Raw genomic sequence first — 12713 nt, 5'->3', positions numbered from 1 at the left:
ATGTTAGCCTCTGACTCTACCGCACTCCGGGGTAACCGTGCTCTTCACGTGGTTCTCTTTCAGGCAGCAGGGAAAAACAATTAGCAGATTTTAACATTCTGCTTTTGTCTATATCTCTGTAGTTCAGAACGATTGTGAAAGTAAAGCCCTTTGGTTATGGTAAAGAATATACAAGATTTCCTGGTGGTTAGTTAGTGGAAATGTATGGAAAGAATTAGATTCACTTTACCAAAGGCAAATTCAGAACAGAAACCCACAGACAACAATTTATTTTTGAAATAGAAGGGAAAATGATAACGCAGTAGAGATGGTACTTATCATATGTTACCTGGGCTTCTGTGCCTTTTCCATCCTCTCTTTCAAATTGCGCTGCGGCCATGTGACTAGTTCTGGCAAATGAACTGAAGGCAGTTAAGAGTGGTGGAAACTGTCCACGCTCTTTCTTCCCCTCATGTGGCTCCACGTTGAGAAAGCAGCATCACGAGTTGGTGAAATGCCCATTATTCTTCATCTGAATTGATCTGTGGAACAGAGTTCCCTTCCAGTAAACACTGGATATATAACATGAACAAGAAATAAATCTTTGTTGTGCTAAGCTATTGAAATATGGGGGTTATATGTAACCATGCATATCTTATCCTATCTTGACTAATTAGAGTAGAACTAGTGAATTTGTCTTCATTCTAATAGTAATTAGCTAGAATTTGACCTGTTTTCCTTCCTTCTGTTTACATCGGCTTCCTCCCATTTTTTTCCCTCCCTTCCTTCCTCTTGAGATTGCATTGACTTATCTTTTTCTCCTTCATGGTTTTCTCTCAGAAGTCTCAACATCAAGAACCATCAAACTCTTAACGAACCATTCCTGATCATCCTGCCACAGTGTTTACCATCTCTTTTTCATAATGCCTAGACGTTCCTAGATAATGCCTAGCTAATTCCTCATCAATCCATTGCCTTGTTTATCTTGTGGACTACACCACACAGCTTTGATTATTTGCTCAGAAACGTATTGCTCAGAGACCTATTACTCATGAATGTAATCTGAACTCTCCTTAGGCTGACATTCAGGGTCTGTTATATCAGTTCTGATGACTCTTTGCAGTTATAACTATTGTTATTTCCCTACAAGTCCCTGCTGCCTCAAATCAGGCTGATCCTCCCCCATAAGCTACATCATTTTATGCCCTTGCTCATATCAGATGCTCTCTGCCAGTCTATCCAAACTCTCATCCCTCAGAGGGCACCCCCTTACTAGGCCTTGGTGGTCCCTCTTTCTTCTGAACTCCTTGTATGTACATCTAAAGCGCTTACTTGATTACTTAACTGTGTGCTGCTTTTTCACATTTTAGGGTTCCAAAACCTGCCAAGGAAATCGTGGTTTTTGTCTTTAATAAATCCTTATAGATGTCTGCATTCAGACTCTAAGGAATAATCATTTCATCAATCTTGTACTTTAATAATAGTGCCAAGAAATAAAGTATGTAAATCAAATCTAATTTTCTCATCTTAAGCATCAATCAGCGATTTGGAAAAAGTAGAAGCCTGTAAAACAGTACTGAATGGTAAATGTTCATTACAACGTTCTATTTATTATTTTAATTATGAGCATGGTTTTTCTTTTAATTGCTCTATTAGATATCTAAAATTTCAACCTTGTCAAAATAGTTCATGAATTGATCTCTCTGAGTAAAGGCAAGGCCTACGAACTTATTTAAAATTCACTTGTATCATTGTCAAGTTACTAAGAGAAAAGTGTTCTTAAAGTAACCAAATGCTATGGGTTGAACTGTGCACCCCAAAACGATTTGTTGAAACCCTAAACCCCAGTCCCTCAGAATGTGACTTTATTTGGAAAGAGAGTCGTTGAAGATATAATTAATTAAGAGATGTAAGGTGGGCTCTCACATTGGATTAAGGGCCCTTAAGGTGGGCCCTTAATCCAACATAACTGGCTTCCTTATAAGAGAGACATACAGAAAGAAGATGGCAACGTGAAGACAGAGGCAGATACTGGAGTGATGTCATCCAACAAGCCAAGGAATGCCAAGGATTGTCAGCAACAATCAGAATCTAGGAGACAGCCATGGAACAGACTGTCCCTTGGAACCCTCATAAGGAACCAACTCTGCCAACACCTTGGCTTAGGCTTCTAGCCTCCAGAACTGTGAGAGAATAAATACCTGTTATTTTAAGCCACCCAGTTTGTGGTACTTTGTTAAGGTAGGCCGAGGAACCTCGTATTCCAAGTACTCAACATAATTCCATTTAAAATAGATTCTCTAACACAGGGGCCAGGAACTATGCACCAAATCCTGGCCATTTCTTGTTTCTCTGAACAAAGAATTATTGGAACATAGCCATGCACATTATGCTTTGTCACACCTGCTTGTGTGCTCCAATGGAAGAGCTGAGTAATCGTGGAGAGACTCTCTGTCTCTCAAAGCCTAAAATATTTACTGTTTGGTCCTTTATAGAAAAAGTTTGTCAATGCTTGCTGTATCCTACTAAGCCTTTAATTAAAAGACTAAACACATCTAACTCTAGATTTTTATTTAACCTTCAAGACCGAAATCCATTCTTATTCTCTATGTTAGTCAGGGCAGGCTGTGCTGCAGTAACAAACATCTCCCAAATCTCAGCATTTTAACATGGTAAACGTTTATTTTTCACTCACATAATATCCACTTGGGTCTGGGAGACGCTCAGTGCAGTGATTTGCAATGTAGGCTGCTTCAATGTCAAGTCTTCACCTCATACTCTTCTGTCAACCCTGCAGATTTAGAGAGACTGGAGAACTGCTCAAGATCTTTCATGCCCCTGGCTAGTTAGTGACACACTTCATTTCCTCTCACACCCATTACACGGCCCTAACTGGGAAAAGCTGGAGAACAAATAGAATATTTATACACACTACTGTCTCCATCATACTAACACTTTGATAGTGTATTCATCACATAAGATTAGCACTTCAGTGACTCCTGGAACCAAAAATATATACTCTTATTAAATCAATATTATTGAAGAGTCACAGATGAGTTCTACTTATAATAAGGTAATTCCTTAGGAATCTCTAGTTGCCATTCATAAACCTGTGATCTTTATAAACAGTGGGACTGAGATTTTGTGAAACACCATAAATAATGTGGTTTTTTTTCTTTTGCCATTGCCAGATAAACACCTTGTGCAATTTACAGTGCATTAAAATTTACAACTCAATGAAGAAACATAAACATCTGAATACATGCAGCCTGGACACCAGGCTGCACATGTGTTTAGGCACTATTGTTAATCTCTGCCGTCTTCATTCATCTGGAAGGAACTGGCTCACACTTTGGTCATATATGTAGAAAGAGAAATTACGTATGTAGTTATGTAGTTTTTTCCATATGGGTATGTAGGGTTTTTGTTGGACACAAGCAAGTAGATTAAAGAAAATGAAATAGCACAAAAAAATAAATCTTTGTAATCCCAGCTACTACTCCCTCACTGGAAGAGCGTCAAGGAGTGAAATGAGGGGTCAGGAGGGTGTTAGTCAGTCTACCCCTTGCCCTGTAGAGAGTCATCAACCAAAGACGGCAGGGGGTGCTTGGGAGGGAAAGAGCCTTGAACAGAGTTTATAGCCTTGGTGTCCGGATACCACGACTGCTGTGCTTGTTCCCCTGTGGTGGCAGGGCCTGTTTGGGGGTTCTGAGGACAAGGTGATTCCTCATTCCCCTGCCTGCCTGCCACCGGGTACTCTCCAGTCCTTCATGCCCTGTCCCAGTTTGTGCCTCCGCCAGGTTGGGACTGCTGTCTTGTTCTTCCCGAGGGCCAGCATGGCAGATCTGGAAGGGACACTGTGGTTCCTCCTGCAGTATTTCTCCCACTCTCACCAGCATTCCTTTGCTATGTAGCCCAAGGGGACGGATGGGCTGCTTCGTGAGCTTTGCCTTCACTTAACAGGCTCCTTTCTGTTTGCCCACTGAGGCCGATTATTTCCTTCCAATCACCTTGGCGACATCTTAGCCCTGAGATTTATCTGAAATGTGATTGTTGCTGATTGATTGCTTCTAGACAAGTCGATGTAGCTATTTAAAAAGTTAGTGAGAGCCAGGGTTTTTGTTTTGTTTTGCTTTGAAGATAGTCAAATCAATTCACTTAAAAACATAAGTATATACTCCAATTTTCCTCATAAAAACCTCAAAAGCATGGTGTAATCACTTGAATTATTAAATGATATAAACAAGCTTATCAAGGCAAAATGTAAATAAAACCAAGAAAAGAATGTTCTGGAAAAAAGCAGAACTTCATCACACATAGAACAGTCCTGTGTGACGATAACACATAAATACGCATTAAATCTATAGCTACCCACTGTGTATTCATGTTTCTCACAGAAAGAGGGTTTTTAAATAAAATGAAATTCTGTAATCAGAACTGCAATACAGATTTATTTGAACCACTGAACTCAACAGGTTTTTAAAACATGTATACATTTATGGAGCAAAAAAAAATAATTCAGTGTTTTTAGCAGTAGATGAAATTCGTTACACTTACATGAATTTGACTAACCACACTTGCATCATTATAAGAAATCAACCACTTCCCAACTCACAAACTAACTCATGTCAATACTGGAATCTACAGGACCAAAGTTGTGTCTCTACAGTTTGTAGACACCTATTTGCATTGATTCCTACAATAATCTCATGAGGGAGGTATTATGATCTTCGTTTTGCAGGTTAAGAAACTGAGGCTTACTAGAGTTAGTGACCCCCTAGGAGCACAAGACTGTGAGTGATCCTGGAGCCCGTCTCTGACTCTGAAGTTTCAAGAGGCTCAAAGAAATAATAGGAAAAACAACATGACTGCCCGTTCTTAATCAGCGATCAGAGCTCTTAGTTAATCGAAATGTTTAGCTATTTTCCCCATTTGAGTCTTCATAAATGGCTCTATTTACTCAGGTACAGCACTGCTTGCTGAAAATGCCTCAGACCTAATGTCCATGTTCACTCTAGGGATTCGCCCACCTGACTTCTCCAGGTATTTTGATCTTGTCTTAGGTAGGTTTCATTAGTAGAGGACTGGGGCAGGCTTTTGATTTACTTTGGGCACATTTTATGTGTAAACTTTGTAATCTCAAAAAGAGTGAAATAACTAGTCTGATCATTTCTAATGAAAAAGGCTGAGGAAGTATCATTTTGGAAAAGATTAACTTTTATTTTGTCATAAGATTATTTGATGTTTTCCATTTTTTTCAAGTACCTAGTGTATGTAAAAACAAAAAAGTAATTTTTCTATGGAATCAATGTTAATTATCTCAAGAAAAATATATAGTTATAATCAGAAAATTTCAGAAATGTAATAAAATATAATAAAATGTTTATTAGTATCTAAAATATATAAAAATCTAGGACCCAACATCTTTGAATCTACAAGCCCAATTTCTGATGTATCTTGGCAAATTTTTCTTTAACCTTGGCTATCAGGAAGCTTAGAGTCTAATTTACAATCTAATTTGCATTAGCTATAGGTTAATGCTCTTCTCCATTTCTCCTGCAAGATTTTACTGATACTTTGAGTTTTATGTTGATGAGACACGTTTCAATTATAATTTGCCTCAATTTTATTATGGAAGTTGATGTGATTTGTTTAACATTATTTCAGTGTTTATTGATCACTTACTATCTATTAGATCTGCAGATACAAAGGTAAGTAAAACATAGCTTCTACCTTCAAGCAAATTATGAACTCACAAATAGAAAAATAAGTAAATATGCAAATAAAATACAAACATAGGTCCAAAATCCTGCCTGAATCAAATATATACTAGCTGTAAAGAAATGAACAGATTCCCCATCTCATAACAGGGTAGGTACTCAATAGATATTTATTTGTTGAGTGAGTGAATAAGTTAATGCATGGCTAGAAAAATAATAAAATATAAGATATAAAGAACTGATTAAAAAAATAAAATTTTAGAGAAAAAATGTTATTAGATGTTAAAAATCTGGGAGAAGATATAACTAATTCTAGGGAGATCTCAAGAGAGACAGACATAGAGTTCTCATGTGCTCCTTGCCCCACAGTGTCTACGTGGATGAGCCCTTGTGGAGTGCAGACCACTTCACAGTGCCCCAGGGTCCCTCCTTACCTCCCCGCAGTGGACATAGGCTAGGATCCCTGTTATGCTGTGGACCGCGCTCACCTTGAGCATGTGATGTGAAATCTGGAGAGAACTCTGAATAACCCAGAAGAGTTCATCCTCAGGTCACATTCAACTAGGTCACTATATATGGCACTGGTGCACAACCTTTGCCATTCCATGAGGACCTACCATGCGAAAGAAAGATCCTTTGAGATGGGTGGGGGAAGATAAAAAGAGAGATAAAAAGTAATTCGTCCTCAGGTGAGGCACGGATGGTTCTGACCCTCTGGATCACTAGTGTTGCATACTTTTACAAAAGTAACGATGTCTTCCAGATATGTGAAGCATGCTAAGAATTGATTTGGAAAGAAAAAAAGTGTTTACGGAAGATGTCTCAGGTGCTTTCAGAGTATCTACTGCTGAAAGCACAGGAAAGGTTATTTACTAAATAGAACTGATGTAATCGAAAGCATATTCTATCTTCCAAAAATGAGCAAGGGACTTCTTTCTCAGCACTAAGGCAATGAATTATGCATTTCCTTAGGCATTCTATAACCCTGCAGTCCATCTTCTGAAAGACCTGTACAAGGTAAATAGTTTTTTTCTTTTCCTCTCTTATCTTGAGAATGGGGAAGGCTGAGGCAAGGAAAGCAAAGCGCTTTGCAAAGGCGCTAGAGGTGGGGCTAAGCTAAGCTCCTCCCACCCTGCTTGTTATCAAAGCTGCCTACGGTCCAAAAAGTGCTCTTTACCACACAGATTTCAACTTGTAACTGTGCTGCACAACTTGGGTAAGACTGGCTAGAATGGTCCAATCTTGTTGGTGCAACAGAAATAAGGGAAGGTTGAAAGTAGTCAGGCAACCAAAAATCATCCCAATAAATCAGATTTTACCCTGTTCACCATCCCTCCCAAATTCATTAGGCCTTTGCTGAAATGCAAGCTTATCTTAAAAACCATCAATATGTGAATGGCCTAATGTTCACAGGTCATTCAGGTACAGAAACAGCCAAGGAAAGAGATGTCAGGTCAAAAGCTTCTTTGAAAGAAACTTGAATTGAGGACAACTGGAAAGATCAGAGAGGGTTAGGATTTAGCCCCTGGCTATACCTCAAACTATTTTGCACTGAAGCTTCACTGACTCTAATTTGAGGCACTAACTAACAGCCGAGAAAAGATTAATAAAGGCCATAAATACTCTTGGGTCATTTCTGAATGGGTTTTTTATAACGTGCCCAGCAAAGGGTAATGGTAGATAACCAGGCTGAGCATCTTCTTCCTCTGCCTCCTGCTTCCTGCACCCCGAGCTGGAAGAATACGCAGACACGGGCTTTCTTCTTTCAAACACCCTCTGTAGGTGAAAAGCCTTTCATTTACATCTGAGTTTTTCCAAGCTCACTTTAGTGCCTATTTACATGATCTTTTTAGGTCTTATTTATGTGATCACTCTTTCCGGCTTTTTAAATTCCCTCTGTCTATATTTTCTGAGTCTTCATCAGAGCCAGACTTTTGGGGACTTACCAAGTCTGCATTGGCTTTTGACTACACCAAAGCTTAGGGCTGGCTCTAAGTAAAATTGTGGGTGGAAAATGATAGTTCAGCACTCTTGGGCCCTCACTTCTGGAACTTCCCTCTTCATCTCCCTTTCTTTCTCTTCTTCTCCATCAGTCACCATGCTGAACCCAAATATTCCCCCCAAGGCTCTGTGGCACCCGCCTCTCCTCTCCTTGCTGGGCCCCCGTGTGCCTGGGCGCCCCACCCTGGTCTGACTTCACTGGCAGGTGTTGGGAGCTACCCCAGCCAAGGGCTTCCCTGTATCTCAAGGCACATGCTACCTGCTTTGCACTCCTGGGTGGAGGGGATGCCCTCACCAGGGACCCTCCTCTCTTTTCTGGGTGCCCGGCACCTCAACAGTGGTCTGCTGGAGACTGTATGCCAAGGATCACGGGGAGTGATTGTCAAAGAGAAGCGACGTGCTCCTCTCAGCCCTGTGCTTTTGATTCCTTAGGTCTGGATTGGGGCCTGGAACCTTTACATTTAAAATGTGTCCCAGGTAATTCTTATGCAACCAGAAATCAGATACATATTTTGGACTGCTGCATTTAGTCCCAGGAGAGCTCAAACAGGATGAGGTTTAGATAGTCAGACAGAGGTGAAACCCCTTTGGTGGCATTTGCTTAAACAGCTAAAGCTTCAGCACCCAGAGCAAGCCTTTTCCAAGCATCACTCACTTGGAGGCTGAAGGCCCGCCACGCCCCTTCTACTTTGTTGACCTAAAGGGAGCTATAGAGGATGTTAGAGATAAATGGGGTGGAAACTAGCCCAGGTGCAGCCAGCTGCTAGTCAGTCAAGAGGCTTCTACATGGAAAACTCCTCTCTGAGTCACTGAACACATCTTTTTGAAACACTGCTTTGAGAAATGTTTTGGAGGGAGAATGTTTCCAAATTGACAGTAATGTACCCACCTATTTGTATATAGTTCAGCCCTTCTCAAACTTTTTGGTCTCAGGAAATCTACGTTCTGAAAAATGATCAATGACCTCTAAGAGCTTTTCAAAGTGTAGGTTGTATCTACCAATATTTACTCTATTAAAAATTAAAACTGGGAAAAATTTTTAATATTTACTTAATTCATTTAAAATAACAATTATAAACCATTTCATCAACATAAGTAATATATTTTTATGAAAAATAACTGTCTTTTCCAAAACAAAAATAGAGAGGGAGAAGAATAGCAATGTGTTCTGTTTTTACAAATCTCTTATGTCTGGCCCAAGAGTAGAGAGCTGGATTCTCATATCTGCTTCTGCATTCAGTCAAATGAGATGATTGCCATATCACAGGTCATATAGCCTTTGGGAAATATCACCATACATGCACAATGAAATTTACAAAGGTGAATAACATCTTGGTATTATTATCAAAAGAGCTTTGACCTTGTGGGTCCCCTGAAAGGTTGCAGGGATGCCTGGCACACACTTTGAGAACCACTGGATAGTTTGTCCATCCCTTTGCATCTTGATTCTTGGTTTTCATATGGACAGGATTTTATGTAGAGATATACTGGAATATTTTTCTTTGTGAACAAAATTTACCGATAGTGGTTCTTAATAGTGCTTTTAAGAATGTTTATAAAGAAACATGTTGTTGAAGCTGCATATGAATAGTCTTCTTTTGCAAAAGTTCGTGTGTTAAATGATCTTCATGAATTGAACTTAGTCTCATGTTTATTCTTTCTAGGCAACATTTTATTTCAAAAAGCCTGCACCTTACGGGAATAAAAAAAGGAATCTAGGAATTGGTATGGGTGGTGGTAGCAGAATGTGTGACACTGACTACCTGGGGACACGATTCACTTTGGGAAACAGGCGGCTTTGATGAGTCATTGGGGATGGTGTGTCATGTAGAGCAGCTGAATTCAGCTTGTCAAATAAATGTCAGATACTGATGAATGTCCCTTATGGAGTGTGCACTGAAGATTATGTATAAAAAGGTAAAAGAAGCCTGTCATTGACCTTGTGGGTAATATAAAGATTGTGTGAGAACAAGTACGTGTGTGTGTGTGTGTGTGTGTGTGTGTGTGTGTGTGTTGAAGGGTGGTGATGTAGTGGTATGCAGTGCTGTGACATATTCACAGATAAGACCTTCTAAAGTGGGATGTATGGGTTACATCTCTGTGTAATTTGCTGTTCACAGTTATGTCTGCCCCACTGTAGCCCATAAATGTCTGGAAAGGGTTAAAAAACCTAAATTCCATGTTCCCTCACTGAAAGTGGGGCTGTGTGTCTGAAGATATAGTCCTGAAGCAACATAAAGGGAGTCAGTGATCTTTGTGAAGTGGGGGAGGTTATTTTTTTAATTACAATAAACATTTTACAGAGTAAACATTGTAGGAAAATGAACTTCCTTAAATTCCAACATGCCATGGATTTGTACAGTTGCAGCTTAGAAATAACAACACATGCAGCTCTAGAAAACCCAGCACAATACTCAAAGTGTACACAATGAGTTAACTGTGTGAAAAATCTCTGTACCCATTGAGTTACTTGCCCAAGGAAATGACTATTTCAGTCCAGAAGAGCATAGAGAGTAGACCAAGATAATGGGGAGTTAAAATGACAACAGAAAATTAGGATGCAGTTAGGAGCCAGCTGAAGACTTAATCATTTTTGGGTAAGGATTTTGCCAATGGCATAGTGCAATATACTTTTTTTTTTTTTTTTTTTTTGCGGTACGCGGGCCTCTCACTGCTGTGGCCTCTCCCGCTGCGGAGCACAGGCTCCGGACGCGCAGGCTCAGCGGCCATGGCTCACGGGCCCAGCCGCTCCGCGGCATGTGGGATCTTCCCGGACCGGGGCACGAACCCGCGTCCGCTGCATCGGCAGGCGGACTCTCAACCACTGCGCCACCAGGGAAGCCCGCAATATACTTTTAAACTTAACAGTTTGTACTGAATGTGGATTATAAACCGTTACTCACTTCCGTTCAGTTTATCGAGTACACACTACTTGGTTCACGTAATGCATTAGATATGGGGGACGAAGGTGCATCAGATGTCCCTCCTGCCCTCAGGGAGTGCAGGTGCAGTAGAAAGGAAGGACTACAAGGCAGTGCAGTGCTACAGCAGTGGGAAGCTCAGAAAGGTCAGAAAGTAAAGGAGCTGCCTGGTTCAGCTTGGAGTTAGGCTGGCAGACAAGTGGGGACAACTGGAGGGAGGATGGTCAGACTGAGGGACAGTGGGTACAGTCAGCTGGGGTGTGGACAGCCTGCTGGGGCTTTTACTGCAAGTAAGTTAACGCTGCTGGTGCCTAAGGTATGGAGCAGTAGAAGGAGTGGAGAGCGTAGGGGGCAAACTCGGCAGGATAACTGGGACATGTGGCTGGGGGATAGGTAGGAAGGGGCTTCCCGGGGGCCTGGGGAGTCTAGCTTGTGTGCCTGGGTGAATACTGACGATGCGACAGGATGAGGCAAGGAAAATGGAGCAGGAACAGGGGAATGTGACCATTATTTCGGTGTGTTTACGAAGATTTGTGATAAAGTAACTCTTTTGATTCCTTACATAAAAGTTAACTAAAAACGGATCTGAAAATCAGATATGATGAAGTCAAACCAGAGGCTCCTCTGTTAATAAGGTAGCATTATTCCCAGAGAATTAAATTTCTAAAAGTATTTAATACTACTTACCTTTGAGATACGATGCTTGATATTTCCAGGATGTAATTCTTTTTTTTTCTCTTTCACAACTGAATACAGTCAATCAAGGTTAAAATCTAGTGAATAAAGAACCAAACTTTTAGCTGGCTTGGCAATCTTCATCTTCATCCCTATTGTATTAAGTATATGAGAATTAATTTATGTATCACTATCAAGGGTATCTATTTTCATCTGTATTTTAAAGTTTATTTATTATTCTTTCATTCATTTGCAGTAAGGAGAACACTTCATTTTTTTCTTTCTGAACACTGCCTTGCTTAGGTATTCTTTTTTAAAAAGAAATTATATATTACACATATATATTTATATAGATACAGGTAACATCCTCTATGTACCTAATCTCATTTCCCTCATTTTTGCCCCTGAGATAACCACTGTCCTTAAGTTCATGTTTTTGTTTCCCTTGTACATTTTTATACTTTAACGACAAATCCTTGTATGCACGCTTATTATTATTTTTTGCTTTATATAAATGCTATGGCATTGGGCCTACCCTTCTGTAAGTTGCTTTTCTTACTCAAATATTGTATTTCTGATATTGGTCTATATTAACCCATGTAGTTTATTCATATTGACTGCTGTATAATATTCCACTATATGAATATACTAAAATGTTTTTATACAACTAATTTCAGTACTCTTTCCAATTTTTACTATTTTTAAATAGTAAAAATAGCTATTTGAACATTACAAAATTAGCTTTAATGAGCATTCTGGTACGCATTTCTTTACACACGTGGGCTAGAGTTTCTCTAGGGCATACATCTAGGAGTTGTATTGCTGAGCTTAGGATACAAGCATCCTCAACTTGACTCAGTATCATCACATCAGCTCTAATGTGGTTGATCTAGTTATACTCCCACCGGAAATGTATGAGAGTCCTCTTGCACTTAGAATGGTCAAATATTAATATTTTACCAGTCTGATGGCCATGAAAGCTTACTGATTCTTCCTGCTCCTTCAAGCAGCTTTCATCCATTCAAAAAAGTTTTTTTTCCATCTGAAGAGAAAAACACACACACAACAAACAATGCAGGCTAGTATGTTTTCAAGACTGACACTTTCTCTCACTGCTAAATGCAGTGTTCATCTTAGTGTTCCAATGCTATACAATGCATTCTTTTTATGACCGATTATTGAAATAATATGTCTTTGTGGGTACAAATAGCTACCTTCCAATGAGGCTTTTGCATACTTCCAAAAGATGGGAAAGTGTATTCTGCAACCCCTGCCTTCAGCTAAATATAGGTATAAGCCTTTCTTGAAGCATCATTTACTGCAACTAATTTAAGCTAGGATATATTGTGCAAAGTTGGAGAATAATAAAATATTCAGGAATCTGTTTTATAGTAAGTTGAATAACTGTAATTAAGAA

General features: G+C 39.7%; 1 long non-coding RNA gene across 1 annotated transcript; it reads right to left on the bottom strand.

Annotated features, from left to right (window-relative positions):
* Positions 1-352: 352 nt before the first annotated feature.
* Positions 353-12303, bottom strand: LOC114907024. The gene is made up of 4 exons (XR_003796607.1): positions 12257-12303; positions 11309-11394; positions 2675-2770; positions 353-521 (listed from the first exon to the last, which is right to left on the bottom strand). It is a non-coding gene; the product is annotated as an uncharacterized LOC114907024 (long non-coding RNA).
* Between the last annotated feature and the right edge of the window lie 410 nt (positions 12304-12713).

Source organism: Monodon monoceros, unplaced genomic scaffold (assembly GCF_005190385.1).
Source record: "Monodon monoceros isolate NGI ecotype Baffin Bay Population unplaced genomic scaffold, NGI_Narwhal_1 Super_Scaffold_3, whole genome shotgun sequence".
NCBI classification, from domain to species: Eukaryota; Metazoa; Chordata; class Mammalia; order Artiodactyla; family Monodontidae; genus Monodon; species Monodon monoceros.
The sequence above is the reverse complement of the archived record's forward strand: the minus strand, read 5'-3'. Positions and strand labels throughout refer to the sequence as shown.